Below are 20,530 nucleotides of genomic sequence, written 5' to 3'. Positions count from 1 at the left end.
TGCTACATTTCTAGATTCACTCCAATCAGTCAGTGTCCTCATTTGATAATATCAATTCTCCCCATTTAAATAATATTGACACTCTGAGTTGAATGCTACATTTCTAGATTCACTCCAATCAGTCAGTGTCCTCATTTGATAATATCAATTCTCCCCATTTAAATAATATTGACACTACTGAGTTGAATGCTACATTTCTAGATTCACTCCATCAGTCAGTGTCTCTCATTGATAATATCAATTCTCCCCATTTAATAATATTGACACTTCTGAGTTGAATGCTACATTTCTAGATTCACTCCAATCAGTCAGTGTCTCTCATTTGATATATCAATTCTCCCCATTTAACTCATTTGATAATATCAATTCTCCCCATTTAAATAATATTGACACTTCAGAGTTGAATGCTACATTTCTAGATTCACTCCAATCAGTCAGTGTCTCTCATTTGATAATATCAATTCTCCCCATTTAAATAATATTGACACTTCTGAGTTGAATGCTACATTTCTAGATTCACTCCAATCAGTCAGTGTCTCTCATTGATAATATCAATTCTCCCCATTTAATAATATTGACACTCTGAGTTGAATGCTACATTTCTAGATTCACTCAATCAGTCAGTGTCTCTCATTTGATAATATCAATTCTCCCCATTTAATAATATTGACACTTCTGAGTGAATGCTACATTTCTAGATTCACTCCAATCAGTCAGTGTCTCTCATTGATAATATCAATTCTCCCCATTTAAATAATATTGACACTTCTGAGTGAATGCTACATTTCTAGATTCACTCCAATCAGTCAGTGTCTCTCATTTGATAATATCAATTCTCCCCATTTAAATAATATTGACACTTCTGAGTTGAATGCTACATTTCTAGATTCACTCCAATCAGTCAGTGTCTCTCATTTGATAATATCAATTTCCCCATTTAAATAATATTGACACTTCTGAGTTGAATGCTACATTTCTAGATTCACTCCAATCAGTCAGTGTCTCTCATTGATAATATCAATTCTCCCCATTTAAATAATATTGACACTTCTGAGTTGAATGCTACATTTCTAGATTCACTCCAATCAGTCAGTGTCTCTCATTTGATAATATCAATTCTCCCCATTTAAATAATATTGACACTTCTGAGTTGAATGCTACATTTCTAGATTCACTCCAATCAGTCAGTGTCTCTCATTTGATAATATCAATTCTCCCCATTTAAATAATATTGACACTACTGAGTTGAATGCTACATTTCTAGATTCACTCCAATCAGTCAGTGTCTCTCATTGATAATATCAATTTCCCCATTTAAATAATATTGACACTTCTGAGTTGAATGCTACATTCTAGATTCACTCCAATCAGTCAGTGTCTCTCATTGATAATATCAATTCTCCCCATTTAAATAATATTGACACTTCTGAGTTGAATGCTACATTTCTAGATTCACTCCAATCAGTCAGTGTCTCATTTGATAATATCAATTCTCCCCATTTAAATAATATTGACACTACTGAGTTGAATGCTACATCTCTAGATTCACTCCAATCAGTCAGTGTCTCTCATTGATAATATCAATTCTCCCCATTTAAATAATATTGACACTTCTGAGTTGAATGCTACATTTCTAGATTCACTCCAATCAGTCAGTGTCTCTCATTTGATAATATCAATTCTCCCCATTCAAATAATATTGACACTTCTGAGTTGAATGCTACATTTCTAGATTCACTCCAATCAGTCAGTGTCTCTCATTTGATAATATCAATCTCCCCATTTAAATAATATTGACACTCTGAGTTGAATGCTACATTTCTAGATTCACTCCAGATAATATCAATTCTCCCCATTTAAATAATATTGACACTTCAGAGTTGAATGCTACATTTCTAGATTCACTCCAATCAGTCAGTGTCTCTCATTTGATAATATCAATTCTCCCCATTTAAATAATATTGACACTCCAGAGTTGAATGCTACATTTCTAGATTCACTCCAATCAGTCAGTGTCTCTCATTTGATAATATCAATTCTCCCCATTTAAATAATATTGACACTTCAGAGTTGAATGCTACATTTCTAGATTCACTCCAATCAGTCAGTGTCTCTCATTTGATAATATCAATTCTCCCCATTAAATAATATTGACACTCCAGAGTTGAATGCTACATTCTAGATTCACTCCAATCAGTCAGTGTCTCTCATTTGATAATATCAATTCTCCCCATTAAATAATATTGACACTCAGAGTTGAATGCTACATTCTAGATTCACTCCAATCAGTCAGTGTCTCTCATTTGATAATATCAATTCTCCCCATTTAAATAATATTGACACTCCAGAGTTGAATGCTACATTTCTAGATTCACTCCAATCAGTCAGTGTCTCATTTGATAATATCAATTCTCCCCATTTAAATAATATTGACACTTCTGAGTTGAATGCTACATTTCTAGATTCACTCCAATCAGTCAGTGTCTCTCATTTGATAATATCAATTCTCCCCATTTAAATAATACTGACACTACTGAGTTGAATGCTACATTTCTAGATTCACTCCAATCAGTCAGTGTCTCTCATTGGATAATATCAATTCTCCCCATTTAAATAATACTGACACTACTGAGTTGAATGCTACATTTCTAGATTCACTCCAATCAGTCAGTGTCTCTCATTGGATAATATCAATTCTCCCCATTTAAATAATATTGACACTCTGAGTTGAATGCTACATTTCTAGATTCACTCCAATCAGTCAGTGTCTCTAATTTGATAATATCAATTCTTCCCATTTAAATAATACTGACACTCCAGAGTTGAATGCTACATTCCTAGATTCACTCCAATCAGTCAGTGTCCCCCATTGGATAATATCGATGCTACCCATTGAAATAATGCTGACAGTTCAGAGTGAGTTTCTCACAATGATAGTTGGAAAAAGAGGAAGAAATTCAAGTGAAGGAGCTGAGTGTTCACAGAGGGAACGTACTGGATAAATTCAATCAAGACCAGTTCGATAAACTTACTCTTGAGAGAGGATGGTAGTTCGATAATCGAAGTAGTGTAGGCCAACTGATAGATTCAAGTACTCCAAAATTAATTGTTATCCTATTTCTCGTTCCTCGCACACAGGCTTTGCCCTTGTGAGGAACCTTCTTCAAGTTTTGTATATGTATATTCTGTATTGTTAGTATTTCCTAAGAAGAATGAAGATAATTTAAATTTGGAAAATATAGGAGTTCAAATCTAATTCTCGTTTCTTTCAAGTAATAAAAATAATTGAATCATACAAAATTTATTTGGAGAACAACAATGCTATGGCTAGTTAGCTATAATAAAGAGGAAATGACAAATAATTTGGCATCTGGAGTATTGTAATAGACATACCTCGAACTTAAATCGTTGGGTTATTGAATTGAGAAATCATGCTATTCACAAAGTTCAAAAAACATTGTGAATAAATTTAGTTTTTGGGATCGATAGTGATGAGAATCAATATCGTTGAGGATCAATTGAATTGAAACATCATACTATTCACAAAGTTCAAATCATTGTGAATGAATGTTATGTTGTTAAGGAAAGATTTTATGGATGTTTCTACTTGAACAGAAACTTGTACTTAGGGAGGAAATGATATTCAATTTAGCAAACGGTTATGTCAATTCAAACTCTAAATAGTTTATAAAAAATGCAGTATTGAATTAAAATACTAAGAAATCATACTTAATATGAATAATTACAACAATATCAACTTCTCAACAAAAAATGGAGTATTCTCATAGAAGTATTAAGTATAACAATTATTGTCAACTGTGTCAAAGATTTATCATCAAGTGTTTTGTCATGCAGAACATCAACTATTCTTATATCACTTGATAACATTCTGAATAACGAGGGTCACTATTAGTAGTGAAAATAAAATGAAATGAAAATACGACTTTTTTCAGAAGAGCACCGTTCAATAATTAGTAGAAGAATCCTCTTTTTGGACTCAGGAGACCTTGAAACTTACAGAAAACATGGAATTGGTGTATCTTAAAGTTTTTGGAAAAGCAATACTTCCCTTACCTATGATAGTATTCATATGATATGATAGTATTCACCTATAATAGGTAGGACAAGGTGGGACAAGGAAAGTGGAAAAAAAACTTCTACAAATTAGAATAATGTGGCCTGTGTGGTCACGAAACCGTGGTCCTGTACCAAATAAAACTGTAGAATTAGAAGATACATGTGTGTTTTTATTTCATTCTACAAATTACTAGTAGTTCTGTGAACAGTAGACCTCGCGCTCAGTAAGTCACATTGACTTGTTATGTTTTCTCAGAAAATAATAAATAATTCATCAATTTAAAATGTCTAGAGAAAATCCTAAATAAATATAGAGCTTTCTGACCTATCGTACCGTGACGTGTCGTCCAGGAATGTGAGTGTGAGCGCTGTTATCAGCTCTGGCTGCAACTGTCTACAACGTTGATGGAGAGATACAATATTTTCAAGATGTTCGATGTTTTTGAACGGTTAGTATTATAGTCAACTAGACTATAATACTACCCGTTCAATTTTTACTCTAATATTGGCGTATAAAGGAGGCTCCTTTCTCCTTTTATATTATCCTTGAAATGCAAAATTTCCAAAAACCTTGTATATACGTCGACGCGCAATTTAAAAAGGAACATACCTGTCAAATTACATGAAAATCTATTACCGCGTTTTGCCGTAAATGCGCAACAGAAAAACATATAAATTTTTAAACATTTAAACATTAAGAGAAATGCCAAACCGTCGACTTGAATCTTAGACCTCACTTCGATCGGTCAATTAAAATCATAAAACAATTGATTTCTATTTCTACTATTTCATTCCACTTCATTTCACTTTTATCACTCAATAGTATTATCCACAAAAGAAATGAACCTGGAAAGACTGTGAGAACGTTGAGAACAGAGACAATAAATAGACGTGTCAAGAGCGGAATTTAATCAATCGGAGGCGTTAGCCGCTGGTGACTGCGACAAGTGAAATAACTCGCAAGTTGGCGACCTTTCCGATGTTTTCTGGTTGCCGCCAGTTGTCTGATTGCACCGGAATCCGGACAGAATTGTTCCGAGAGCTTCGTCAAGTCCTAAGTCCGAGTGAGAGCGTCGTCAAGTCCACAGTCCAGTTCGAGAGAGAGCGTCAAGTCCAAAGTCCTCCAAGGCACCTGCTTAACTCGAGAAGGACTCGTCTTTCCAGTCCCTTTTTCCTTTACCCCCCTCCCCCGAAGACAAAGACTGCACCCGTCTGACCAGGTATTTAAATCGATCTCAGAGAAGATCGGCAAGATATTAGCGCCTGCCTCCTGCTAAATCTTGGAGGATCGGCGACCAAATTCTTTCAGATCTCGTCACCGATAAGATTGACCTTGAAACATCGAAAACTATCCTTGATGTAAACGAGTGACGGAGTAATACCAGAGAAACAATAGCGTAAGTAGATATCCCATGGTATAGGGCGTTTATGTCGCAACTTTTACTGTTATCCCAAGCCTGTCGATTATTGTTGATTTTTACTGTTTTGACCGGGTAAGAGTGTATGAACGACACAATATGAGAGACTACCAGCGTCATAAAGCTTCACGGGAAAGAACTACGTGCTTGAGATAATAGTAAAAGTTGCGACATAAACGCCCTATGCCATGGGATATCTACTTATGCTATTGTTTCTCTATGGTAATACATCATAGAACACTTATTTTGTGATAGAAAGGCATCAATATTACACTGAAATATGAAATAATATGGTTTGTCGAATCATTCAAACAATTCAAGCCTGCTTTGTATTCTATTAGCAACCAGCTTACCCGGCGAACTTCGTACCTCCAAAGAGTCAATGTATCTCATGTCACACTTGACTTTATTAGGTGAATCATGAAATTTATCTGACAATCAATATTTTCATTTACATCTCTGTACGGACTTCCTATGTGCTTAAAACTACCGTTTTAATACTAGTAAACAATTTTATCACAGAGTGACGTGTCTATTACAGCTGGTAAGTTTAGTTGCCAAATCATATTATCACAACTTGATCTTGAATCATGATGATCTTCCCGTTCTACGTTAGCCGCTCGGCCGACAATTTCGAAAACATAGGTCTGTAAAATAGATTGCTATAAATTTATTATTAGCCCCCTATTGAAATTTCTGGTCAGAAACCTTCCCCAATATTCACACAACATATTCCCAAAGTTTCATGCCGTTTCTGTCAAGTAGTTTTCGAGTCTATAGGGAACAAACAAAATAACACACAAACAGACATTCGTTTTTTTATATACATAGAAGATTGTGATTTTTTGTGTTTTGATTTCTTTTATGTATATTGTATTGTGTTGACTTGAATGAAACTGATAGATTGATTGACTCAAATTCGTGTGTGTGAAAGAGGGGAAAATTTGTAATTTATGAATGTTATTATTTCAATAAAGTATTTGTTTTTCATTAAGTTGTATTGAGGAATTTCTTCAGAATGACTAAGGACGAAATAATGGTGGTTGACAAGATTTAACACGTTTTTAACCAATGAATTTGTTGTCGAAAATGTTTGGTTCATCAAAAGGAGAAGGATAAAGTTGCAATTAGTAAGATAGGTGACTGACTATTCCAGAGTAATAATGAAGTGCTGTAATAATATCCTATTATATTAAGCGAGCAATTTCTGTATATTTGTTTATATTTTTATATCTGGTTATTTATGTTCAACGGATCTCGAAAACAGCTCAAGCGATTTTCATGAAATTTGGAACATAGTAGGCTTATGATATAAAAATTCGATTGCACTAATGATAATTTATCGTTGGCTGAAACAGCTGAGACTTTCGTCGTCTGTGGATAGTAAAAAGTGAGCGAGTGATTCTGTGGAAAATTGAAATATCACATCCTCGAAATTCATAAGCTGACGTATAGCCAGCTGTGAAATATAAACACGATCATTTTTGAGAATAAATGAGTTCAAAGCCACTGATCAATTCCATCAGGTTTTTTTTTACGTTCAGTAAAAAACCTGATCACAGATTAGTGATCACAGATGAACCACAGAATGGAAGGTCGGCTAATATCCTGACGCCATAATCCGCCATCTTGTAAGAAAGTGTAGCATTGTAATACAGCAGTAGTTTCAATTTCTAACAAGATGATGCAGTCATGTGTCGTGGTCTTGGTGCACTCAAATCTTGGTTAGATTGATACCTTCCATTTTGTGTGTATTCTGTGACTGAACGGTTGCTCATGAGTCATGACTGACAGATGTTTCCCCTGTTGATCATATTTTGTAAACAAAACTGGAACTTAACCTATTTCATTGTAATCAATTAAAATGGAAAACCATCAGGTGATTGGAGTAGTTTTAAATGCTTTGTAAAATATTTTAAATGTTATTGAATTTATGTAATCATGCATTTCTCTGCTCCCAAATACATTATAATAGAGTCCATTATTTGTAAACAACCTCGTATTCAGCCATGTCTGTTTACGTTCAGCCACTCTATTTACGTTCTTTTCCATCGGTGGAAAAGTATGATTAACTGATCAGTGAACGAACCGGATATGACGTATTTTTTTTCTCATCAGTTAGACCAAAGACGATCTTGAAGAGGTATAAACGCACAATACCTAGGCCTTCCCAATGCTAGCTCTTACTTGAAATTAAAGGTTCCATTGAGGTATTTTAGCGCGAGATATTATATAATATATATTTTGTAATATTATAGATAGAAAGTGTTGTTATTATAATATTATAGGTCGATGACCAGTCAATAGAGTAATCAATAGATGATCCGTCATAGATTTCTTCATTGATCATTCATAGACCTATCAGAGTTATTGCAATTATTCAGGAGATAACTAAATTCTATGATGTATAAGGAATGTTGGTGCAGCAAAAAAATATAGTTTACCAGTTTTCTAGCAATGCTATCAGACGAACATGATGGATATAGTTGTCTAGAGTAATAATCAAGCGATAATTATGCAGCATTCTTGCAAACGCGACTCGGTCACATGATGGAAGTAGAGTCAGGTGCAAGCTGCACCTAGTAACTTTTAAACATTTCGCAATAAATTCCAATCATTAATATCTGTCCGCGGTTGAACAAGTACTGCATTTCCTGTACAAGTCTCATGAGCTTCAACTGTTTATCCAGTGTATCATGGTTCAACAAGAATCCGCCCTGTTGGAAAAATGAACACTGGAGCAGCAACGAGGTCATAAAAATATGAAATAAGTGGATGTTTCCTCCTGGGGTCTTTCGAGATAAATTGGTATGAGACATTTACTCGCAGCTACGAACGCTGTGCTTCTATCAAACAAACTCTTTTACCCGTAGTTTCCACTAGGATTTATAGAGTTATCTCCAAGGATGATAAGAACGCTTCTTGAAGTTTGTGTCGGTGCACATATAATTCATTTAATGTCTTCGGATGTGCAAAAAGCTGGAGCAAACAAATACGAATCAGACAGTCTGCAGTTGGCTTCACAATTTATTGCTCCTAATTACGTTAAAAAGATTTATTCAATATTTTCTCTGCTGAGAACAGTGCACGTTCAATGCACGCCCTAATTAAACCTTGAAAGAAATGCCGCTCGACTCGCAAAGCAAGTCTGCGATGATTTAAGCAAGTTTGTGTTTCGTCCGCCGAGATGACAGTTCTGGGAAAAACTTGTCGCTTGCCTTTGATTATCTCGCTGGATATTATTATATTCATTTTTTAAATAGTTTCTGCTTATTATGGAGTAGTATTATTTCTCAAAGGCTTGATTTCTTCTGGGATCCGTTAGTCAAGAAACAGAACAGTTGAAGAATTCGATCATTGTTTATCAACATTGAAGTGAGATGATGAATCTCGAGTGAGTAGACAAGTAGATGCGTATTTAGGATATATTTATATCTATTATTTGTTTTTTACTTTCCTTGCCCTATTACCATAGGTAAGGAAAGTATTGCTTTCCGAAAAAAATTAAGGTACCCCAATTTCTAAATTTCTATACGTTTTCAAGGTCCCCTGAGTCCAAAAAGTCCAAAAAGTGGTTTGTGTGTGTGTGTGTGTGTATGAGTGTATGGTCCTTACACTATGAGGATCCGACACGAACAATTTCGATCAAATGCAATCCAAGATGGCGGCTAAAATGGCAAAAATGTTGTCAAAAACAGGGTTTTTCACGAATTTCTCGAAAACGGCTCCAACGATTTTGATCAAATTCATACCTGGAATATTCATTGATAAGCTATATCAACAAAGTCCTATATCTGTAAAAATTTCAGGAGCTCCAGGAGCCCCATCTATGCAAAGTTTGATTTTAGATTCTCAATTGGCAGCCTTCATATATACAATTTAAACAAAAATTTCAAGTGGAAAAGATTGAGCATGAAAGTCTCTGCAATTAATGTCCAGTAACATTTTCACCTAAAATTGAAATTAAGCTTGAAATTCGAGAAAATGTGATTATTAAATTGCAAACTGTTGGCAACTGTTAGTTCTATTAAATCATTCACTACGAAGAGATAGCAGACCTCGTGTGTCTCTAGCGTTATTGTCCTATCACCAGCTGTCTCATATCTTTGAATAGTAGATTTGAGATGCGCGAGAACACTAGCGTCAGGTGATAAATTTTCATAACGGCAAGGAAAGTTGTGTGAGTGCGCCACACCAGATTTTTCATCTTTTACAATAGCCAAGAGAAAGGATAGTTTCAAAAGTGGAATGAAATGAATAAATAAAAAGGTAAAGAGGCCTCAAGAAATAAAACGTATGCACCAAATAAAAGTAGGCCTATTGATTACTAGCTTATGTCAATTAATTTTTCTTCACCCTCCATTCTCGAGGGAAACTATGAGGAATAAATATTATTGAGAAGAATGAAGGAATCTTTCGAATGATAATCTAGAAGGTCCAGTGATGTTGAGGGGGGAGGGAAGAAAGAGCCCCAATGGTGAAGAGGTTTGAGGAGGTGATGAGACCTCCGTTATTAGGTACCCTGCACAAAACTTCAGAAGGTTGTCACAACCTTTCAAACCCCTCAAAACTATGTATATTTTACAATTCTTGAGCCTCATTCATTTATTTGTTTATTCATATATATATTGTATACAACACTATAATCATAATAGGCTATAATTATGACATTGGAGGAAAAACTAGGCTGAGCCTGTACTATTTTTCTCAAAAAATTTTGATGAAAATAATGTAAATGTTGTCCAAAAGTAAAGGTTATATAATCACACACTGCTTCGTCACTTGATTTTCAGTCCAGGAATGGAAGAAAATTTTGAATTTTGAAGGTTGATGTTATACTCTAAATGAATCACATGATGTATTACAATAAAGTGAAAACCATAAAAATAAACAAGGCATATCATGTGCTAATGAATGAAATCAATATCATAACCGTTAAGCCCCGCATACACACACAGATCGATTTTTGTTTGTACGGTATTTTGCCGTCTCTATAAATTCTATCAGATTAAACCAGTGTACCTAAAACCAGTGTACATTATATTCAAGGTACCTTGGTCTAATCTGATAGAATTCATAAGGACGGCAAAATATCGTACGAACAAAAATCGATGTGTGTGCGCGGGGCTTTAATAAATTCATCCATTTTTATCACAATTAGTCTCGTATTCGAACTAACATTGGAATGTGATGAGATGAATGAAATAGGTTTTCACATAAAGATGGTTGGTTTTTGTAAGACAATGAAAGTTGAGAGAGACAGGAATTTGGGTAGGGACAGACTTGAACGAAAGGAAAAGATGAATGAAGAAAGTGGGAAGATCCAAGGTTGTGAGAAACGACGCTGGAATTCAAATTTATTTCGAAGGAGGTGAGACGTGTCAAAAGTTGTTGTTTTAGCGGGACGAATTAATTAGTCCGGCTCCGGTGATGATGATTCAACATCCAACTGTCAAATGTTATTTCAACTGGCTCTCCATTTGGAGGAATCCCATCTTTTCGAACAAGTATCATTTATCTCGGCTGTAGTTGCTTCGCGGGAAAATATTTATTCAAAAAATGTAGCAGCCTCGGCGCGTTTGAGCTCGAATATGACGGGCACTAATTACAAAGGTGGTTTGGTATGCGGTCTGTTTGCACTGCATTTGATCGCTAATGCAATCATAATTTTTGCAACTGACACTCAGTGTCCAGATTATGAAATTACAAACAATTAATTCAGGGAAGGTTTTTCTAGTACTTTTTGCTCCAGCACCTCTCTCCCGTAATTGTCTCGGGTGCTGTTAATGAAATCTGGTAATTTCATAATGGGAACACCTACATTCAAGCAATTGACCCTGTAATTTTAAAGGTTCTCCAAAAAAACACTTCTTCATAAAGGTGTCATTCGAATCAATCAGTCATATTTTGCAAAAAAATAACTTTTCGGCATGATTTCATATTTTTAACAATCAAGATTCACATTTTTTATTAAATCTCGTTCCTGAATGAAACTGCTTTTCACTTCCGTTTTATTTTATTCATTTTGTTGTAATGATATAGCATTATATCTTGGAATGAATGATTGCCTTTTTTCCACTTCAATCAAGTGACCATGTAATTAATAAACTGAAAGATTCATGTAATGTAAGAGGTTTCTGAGATCTTGATGTTCAGTTAATTTTTTTTTATCTATTTATTTCAATTTATCTATTAAAGAAACACAAAACAAAACAAAATTACAAAGAATTACGAAACAAATGAAACACAATAAAATGTTACAAATATAAAAAACCATGGGCTTTTTGGATGATAATAATATAAGAGATAATATCCGGGCACCGAGCTTCGCTCGTTATTTTTATTTATTGATAAACAGAACACAATGCCACTGATCGGTGAGTGAACGATGAGATCGGTGAGTGAACGTGGCTCTGAAGGAAGTACTGTTTTGTCCTTAAACGATGCATAGACTCACATGCAGCGATAGATTAATTGGAATTGAAATCGGCCATTAAGGGGACAGCCTGGAAGATTATTACATACTAAAGATCTTGAGAATGCTGCATAATTATCGCTTGATCATTACTCTAGACAACTATATCCATCATGTTCGTCTGATAGCATCGCTAGAGAACTGGAGGACTATTTTTTTTTGCTGCACTAACATTTCTGATAAATCATAAAATTTAGTTATCACCTGAATAATTGCAATAATTCTGATAGGTCTATGAATGATCAATGGAGAAATCTATGAAGGAACATGACGGATCATCTATTGATTACCCTATTGACTGTTCATCGACAGAGGCAGTATAAATGAGAAGCTTGAAGGAAACTTCTGATTACTGCAATAACACGATACTTGAGATAGCAGAGTTGAATGAAACAGCGTCTGAAATTCAATTTTTTTTCATTTTCTTACAGTAAAAAGTGATGAGTAATTTATACCTGTCAGAGATCAGTCAACAACAAATCATGTTATTGCAGTCATGGATGATTTTACCATGATCATAATGAAGAAACCTAACAGCTTAAGGCTGTGCAAAGGTTTAAAATAAACTTTCTACTGGTGATATTTTCCAAAGTTTTTCAATCTGTATATCATCACGCTATCAAAATGAAAAAGTTCTCTCAGAAAAACATTTTTTTCCGATCATTGTTTTTTGAGATATGAGCGCCTAAAGTTCAAAATTTTGGGTCAGAACATTTCGAATTCGGTAAGAAATAAATCCATGAGATCCAGAGGATAAATTCTTCATGGTATTGTTTATTTAATAGAACAGAAATGTTTTGAAAATATTAATTTTTGAGAAAGTTCTTCAATTTACTAAAAATGACCAAAAATAACTCAAAAAAGTTATTTTTGGTAATTTTTGGTAAATTGAATAACTTTTTCAAAAAATGTTTATTCTCAGGAAATTTTTGTTTTATTAAAAATCAAGAATACCATGAAGAATTTATCCACTGAATCTCATGGATTTATTTCTTATCGAATTTGAAATGTTCTGTCCCAGAAATTTGAACTTTAGGCGCTCATATCTCAAAAAGTAATGATCGAAAAAAAATGTCTTCCTAAGGAAACTTTTTCATTTTGATAGCTTGCTGTTACACAAATCGAAGAACTTTGATAAATATCACCAGTAGAAAGTGTATTTTTAGCCTTTGCACAACCTTAATATCTAATGAAGGAAGCAAATTAATAGCTAAGAGAAAAAAAAAACAAGGGAAAAATATCACATGATATAGGGCGTTTGAGTTCCAAATTTGAAGCCGATTTTTGTTAGCTCTAGCCGATTTCTTAGACTAATGAATCACGATTATCACTGTCTAGCCCGTGTGAGAGTGAATGAATGGTACAGTATAAGAGACTACCAGCGTCACATAGCTGCACTAAGAAAAACTATGTTGACAAACACTTTTGGGGAAAGAGTGAAATTTGGAATAAAATATGTCTATACCATGGGATATTTTCTCATGCTATCTTTTCTCTATGCTCTATGGTTATAGATTTCAGCTCTCAGTCTTAGAAGGAGTAGAATGTCTTCCCATATAATGTTCATTTGATCATTGGGTGCCCATTACTGGTGCAAATTACAATATCATCATGCATCTTTTAAACTACTTGTCCGAATGTTACTAAGTTGCCAGAGCTCCAAGATTTCGATCATAATATAATTTTTGTCATAGTCATTCAGTCTCAGCTGTTTTCCATGCATGGAATCAAGCCTGTAAACAGCTGTTTGCAGAAGAAATGAACATATGATTTCCATTACAGCATAGTAGAAGAATAGAATAGAATAGAATATTTTTATTTGTCCAAGAACAATTACATGATTGCATGAGACATTGTCAAGATAGTTATAATATTCAATTACATCTTAATATATTTCTATACAATATAAGTCATAATAAAATCAAAGTATACATTTTTAAAGAGTCACAATACATTCAAATATTCACTTCTCATGGTACTCTTTCAAGCTGTAAAAGGGATTTTTGACTGGAAAATTGTAAAGTGAATCTTTAAACTTCAAAAACGGGAAATTTCTTATTTCTTGAGGAAGGTGATGAAGAGTCTCAAACCTAGATTTACCATATGTTTTCTTTACAGTCGAGTATGTTTCCTAGTTCCGAATTTGAAACAGCAAAACTGGTGAAAAAGCTGCCTTTTAGCGCTCCAGGTGGAAGTTTTGTCAACTTCCACAAAATTCCTGATTCGGAATTTGTAAACTAGGTTATGTTTATAGAATGCATGTGGTAACTTCAGCACAAGCAGGTAATGATCTCTATTTCTCAATTATTCTTCTTTAGATTATCATGTCAAAAAATAGTGTACGTTACTTGCACGTAAATGTCTTTTGCAGTGCTCCAATGAAATTCTGGTCTTGGCTGACGCCTCGACTAGAAACATCATTCTCGCCTGCAGAAGGCCACTTCCCGTCTTATGACGTAAGATACTATAATGATGCAGTAGAGCGAAAGAGCAAATTACAATGAAATAATAAATAATGTAGAAAGTATCACTTTGAAAAATCAGTGACTACAGTCATAGAATAAAACAATCTCATCCTTAAAACTTATAAGTTTTCTCTGGAAAAGCTTACTTTTAAACACCAAAACATACAACAGTACACGTCTGTGCTACACAAATACTCATTTGAGCTCAGTTGGTGAGAACTTTCAATTTGAAGTTGAGAAACCGTTTTTCATTGGTTGGTTGTTGGAGAAGGTGCAAAAGTATATAATTTAATATAGAAGATGGGGCCGTAAAGACAAGGATAACTGGTAATGATGTCTGGGTGTGACGAAGAGGCGGTGGTGAGGTTTAAGAGAGGGGTTGGGAGGACAATTGCATCCTACATTCCTCTTAATAGACTTTATGACTGCGATCCAATTTTACAGATAAAGGCGTCACGACATTCGAGAGGCGACAACACACGACACTCTCAGTTTTAGCGTGTGGTTAGGGATGGGGGAAGGAGAGAATTGAGGAGAGAAAGGTACAATGTGGAGGAGGAGGAGAAGGAGGAGGAGGAGGAGGTGGAAGAGGAGTTGTAGGAGGAGGATGAGGGTTTGAAAGTGGAAAAGGTTTCTGCAGTAGAACAAGCCTACCTTCTCTCAACGAGGATTTTGTCAAGCTCATTACTCCGATCGTTGCAATTGTTGGGTGACCGATTATCGTGATCATAAATCCACGATGTGGTCTCATTCCGTTTTTTTCCATTCGAAACTTTGAATAATTCAAGAACGTTCTTCCCCGAATGAACGTGATTGCTCACCATGTATCAGAAGGGTTACAAGATGAGTTTTTATACCTTAGGGCTGATAAATGTGGTACAGTATTCAAACTTCGGGTATGATGTAAAAGAGAATCTGTATGAAACAATGGTTTACTTCAATTAAAATGAATTGAATTAAGATAATATGTTCAAAAATACAGTTCGAAATCAAAATATTTTGTCCACAATGACAGTTCAAAATTAATATATTCTGGATTGGAATTGTTACAAACATCAATAGTTTAAAAAAACGTGATTTTGTAAATCAAAAATGGAAAACCTTCAAATCAAGTTCTTAAGTTTCTTGAACTTAAGAACTTGATTTAAACCTTTAAAATCAGAATTAAACTGATTGTTCAAGACATGGGTCGTTGAGGTGGAGTAATGGATTACAAATTCTTTAAACTTCATCTTTGAATGTTTAGATAAGAAAGGGAGAATATAACTCTGAACTGTCAACTGAACCAGTAACTGTTATCAATCTATATTGATGAATGTATAAGGTACGGTACTCGCAAACATTCGTGGTAAACACGTTTTTAGCACAATCGAAGACATATTATTAATCTTGAATATTGTACAAATTCGATGAAGATTGAGTGGAAAGACAATGCATTCTGAATGCTCTTGTTATTAAAATACTACAATTTGGCAGACTCTACTACCTTATTTCTTATCGTTGTTATCAAAATCCAAAGTCATCCTTCAATTTAACACAAAATAAAAAACTGTAACTACAAGACGATGTCAAAATATTTCTCGTGATTTTACAACTCAATAATATCACAGAGAAACAATAGCGTAAGTAGATATCCCATGGTAAAGGGCGTTTATGTCGCAACTTTTACTGTTATCCCAAGCCGATTACTGTCGATTATTGTTGATTTTTACTGTTTTGACCGGGTAAGAGTGTATGAACGGCACAATATGAGAGACTACCAGCGTCATAAAGCTTCACGGGAAAGAACTACGTGGGCTATCGGCATGAGATAACAGTAAAAGTTGAGACATAAACGCCCTACGCCATGGGATATCTACTTATGCTATTGTTTCTCTATGATAATATTTGGTATTGAAATATTCTGAATTAGGATTGTTCCAAACAACAATTACTGATAGTTTTCAGGTTATAAATTGCAACGTAAAAAGTATAAATTACAATTAAACCTTGGAACTTCATCCTGAATATTTTCTATAAAAACGTAGAATAAATAATACGGAGAGGTACTGGTACCAACAAGTACTGGTCCCAAAATTCCAAATATCCAAATAAAACAAATTCCGAATCTTCACTTCGAAACAAAGGTGTCTTTACTTCTAAGTTATCGAGATTATAATTTTATTCAATGAACTGACTATTCTGATGAAGAAATAATGAATATAACTCCATCAGCCTCTATTAGTTGCTCATTTTATTTTATAGTGGCTGTACCATTAATTTGATTCAACTTTCTCAAATATGGGATTAAAACTTACATATATCTCTCTCGAACATGTGCCATGCAGGTTATTTCATTTCATTTCATTTATTCATAGACAATGGATACAATGCAGGTAAAAACAACAGGCATTCGTCCAAAACTGCTTTAAACCTTAATTTGGAATACACTGTCTAGAGGTTATGTAAATAATAACTCAATTCACACACTATTTTGAGTCCAAAAAATGTCTGTACTGAAATAATTTTGGCACACTTTTTTATGTATTTGAACATAATTGACTGCATGTCATGTTCAAATACATAAAAAAGTGTGTTAAAACAAAGCAGCTCAGAATGAATCAAGAAACCATCACCAATAATTTTGGATTTATCAGATTAATTAATTTCAAAAAACAAATCCAAACCAAAATCTTCCTTCACAATCACAAAAAATATTAAAAATCTCACTTAAATCCACAAATTATACTCATGATAGAATTCTTAACATGTTAAAATAAATTATTAACAATTATTAGTTATTGAGAGCATTTAAAAGTTTGTCAGTTTTCCGAAATTAAAAATTTCACTTAAATCCACAAATTATACTCATGTTAAAATTATTAACAATTATTAGTTATCAGGAGGATTTAAAAGTTTGTCAGTTTTCCGAAATTAAAAATTTCACTAAAATCGACAAATTATACTCATGTTAAAATTCTAAACATGTTAAAATTATTAACAATTATTAGTTATTAGGAAGATTTAAAAGTTTGTCAGTTTTCCGAAATTAGAAATTTCACTAAAATCCACAAATTATACTCATGTTAAAATTCTAAACATGTTAAAATTATTAACAATTATTAGTTATTAGGAAGATTTAAGAGTTTGTCAGTTTCCCGATCCTAGACAATGAAGTCCCCCTTTCAATCATACTTGCCCCTTGTTCAATCACAATTCCCCTATTTTCCACAAGCTTTCCACACAGGTTACGCATCGATAATTGGTGACTAATTGCCTGTTGATAGATTGAAAGTGATAACTGCTGCAAATGAATCAGCCCTCGGCTGGAGGTCTATCAGTCATTCCCGCGGCAAAATGGCGGCGTTGCCCTTTATCACTCACTACTATGCCCTTTATGAGGCCAATATTGTGGTTTGCTTGTTTACGGCGGCGTTGCAATGATTGATGTGGCAGTGACGTGATATCAGGCAGGCACTGCAATGGATTGATGTGCGTATATGAAAGATGACACCCAGTTCAGGCAGCCTCCCACCAGTTCTTAGATAAGTCAGCCATGAAACCATTTTTTTGAAGCATTTTCCGCCCGTCATCGATTTTCCGTTTGGTTTCTTCTGGAGAAAAGTGAGGGTGGATGGTTTTCCTTGAGTGTTGACAATATGGGGGAGTATTCATCCATCCTATTTGCAGTGGAATACTCTTGATCAATCCGATAACTGTGCTCGGTAAGGGTGGTTAGTTGGGGTTGCTCAGGCCAGCTATAGTTGTGTGCTCTAAATCGCCTCCTCATTGTTTGAAGTCCACCTAAAGCTGTTGAAGATTTGACGATGCGCCGATGTATCAACTGTGGTGATGAAGAAAATTGAACTCCAATTTATCATCATCATGGTCATCATCACTGTTGTGAGCTTTAAATAATCCCCTCCTAGATCGGAGTCTACCTAAAGATGTAGGTTCATTTGAGAATTGACGATGTTTTGATATGTCAACTACTTTGGTGAAAGACAAATCGGAAAACAAGATAGAACTAAAATCTGTCATCATCATCATCTTCCAATTACTCATGCTCAAAGGACTTCAGCCTCTGTAAAGAATTACAAATTAGATTGAAAACGTTTTCGTGAATATACTCACTATCTTTGTTACGAAAATAACTGTGAGAAAACTACACTTTATTGGCTTTCTAGCCGTCAGGCTCGCTTTGCTCGCCATATCCGTCTCGCCAGAGGACTCCGCCCTCTGGTTACCAGAACAACGGTTTCGAAGTGGTACTCGCTCTAGATTATAGTTTTTTATTAACATATGGTATGGGCATATCAATTATCATTTTAAGATATTGGAATAAGAAGAATATACATGCTGAAAGAAATTTAAACCCTCAAAAACCACCCTTAGAGTTTTAAATATCGCCAAAAGATTTCTTAGTGCGCCTCTAAAGGGCCGACTGAACATACCTACCAAATTTGAACGTTTTTGGTCCGGTAGATTTTTAGTTCTGCGAGTGAGTGAGTGAGTCAGTCAGTGAGTGAGTGCCATTTCGATTTTATATATATAGATGCTGTTTGCAATTGAATTGGAAGATTATGGTATTGATAAAAAAGGCTGATTATAGCTTACAATAATATTCACAATACAATTTTACTGTAGGACAATAACCAATCTTTCCTCACTGGATCCAATTCAGGTTGTACCTCCAGGATTACATCTATAATAATGATCTTCAAGAATTTTTTCAGACATGTGTTCTTTAGTTGACACTATAATCATGATCTTTCTCCCCTTTTATCAAAGTTTCTCAAGAATCAAAACGTGTTAAGCTAAAAACGTTCTTGGAAATTCTTAAGAAGTATCAAATAATGCTATAAGTAGAGCATATATATGTTGAACTGTTTCGACAGTTAAGCTAAATATCTGTACTTTATCCATTGTCATGCATGTATACTTGGAGCACGTATACAAGTATACTTGCCAGAATCGAAGCCATAAATCCACAGCATGTGTGGGAACAGGGTTCATACAACAAACACCCTTGTCATTTTGACTTGCCAAGAATGGTGTTTGCATCATCAACATACGTAGCCGGGACTCGGAAAGGACCTCAACCAAGTTCTTGCCCTACATCAAAATACTTCATCTCTCATCATTATCATCATCATCAGACTTATGCTCATCATCATCATCATCATCATCATCATCATCATCATCATCATCATCATCATCATCATCAGAGTCCTAGCGAAAGTGACATCTCTTCCCCTCGCCACACCAGTCGTTTGTGACTGTGCAATTTCCCCATTAAAGTTCCATTAATTTTCGCCCGAACAAGAGAACAACTAGGATCGGACCGGGATGGTGGTTGGAGCAAACTGCACAAAGACCAAGTAGTAAACTTCTAGCTGTGATCCGAATGTCGGCTCGAATAAGTTATGACGTCACACTAACCCACTAACCAACAGACGTCGACCGTCTGCTCAATCTTTTGATCCTACCCCTCTTCTTCAACACTACACCTAATTCTCTCTTCTTCTCCTTCTTCTCCTTCTTCTCTCCCACTCCTTTCTTTCCCCAACTCCTTCCATCTCTTATCCTCTTTACAACCTATCCTCCATTTATCTCTTATCTCTTTTCCTCTTCTCCTACTTGTTCTTAGTTTTCTCTTCTCCTCTATTCTTCTTCTTTTCTGCTCCTCTCTCCTCTAATCCATTTCTCCCATTTTCCTCCGTTCTCCTCGTCCAACCACTTTCATTCTCTCCTCTTCTCTTCTCCCTCTCTACCTTTTGGTAGATTGATTGAGTACTTTATTTATGTAGATTACAATATATACTTGCTTATACACTTATATACAATAGCTTACAATACAGCAAAATGTCAGATGAATTTACATAATATAGACTAAGAAAATAATTATTGAACTATATATTATATGAAAAGAGAGTTAGTAGGAAGGATATTTTGAATATTCTTTCCGAAGAATGGACATTGATATGTCCAAAGCTCCGCCAATTTATGTAGATGCATAACAATATTAACTATAGCTAATACCAATTGCTTTTTTCATATCATATGCAGTTCAAAAATCATTTTCTTAGTCTACATTATGTAAATTCATCTATAAT

Source organism: Nilaparvata lugens, chromosome 7, assembly GCF_014356525.2.
Source record: "Nilaparvata lugens isolate BPH chromosome 7, ASM1435652v1, whole genome shotgun sequence".
Classification (NCBI taxonomy): Eukaryota; Metazoa; Arthropoda; class Insecta; order Hemiptera; family Delphacidae; genus Nilaparvata; species Nilaparvata lugens.
The sequence above is the reverse complement of the archived record's forward strand: the minus strand, read 5'-3'. Positions refer to the sequence as shown.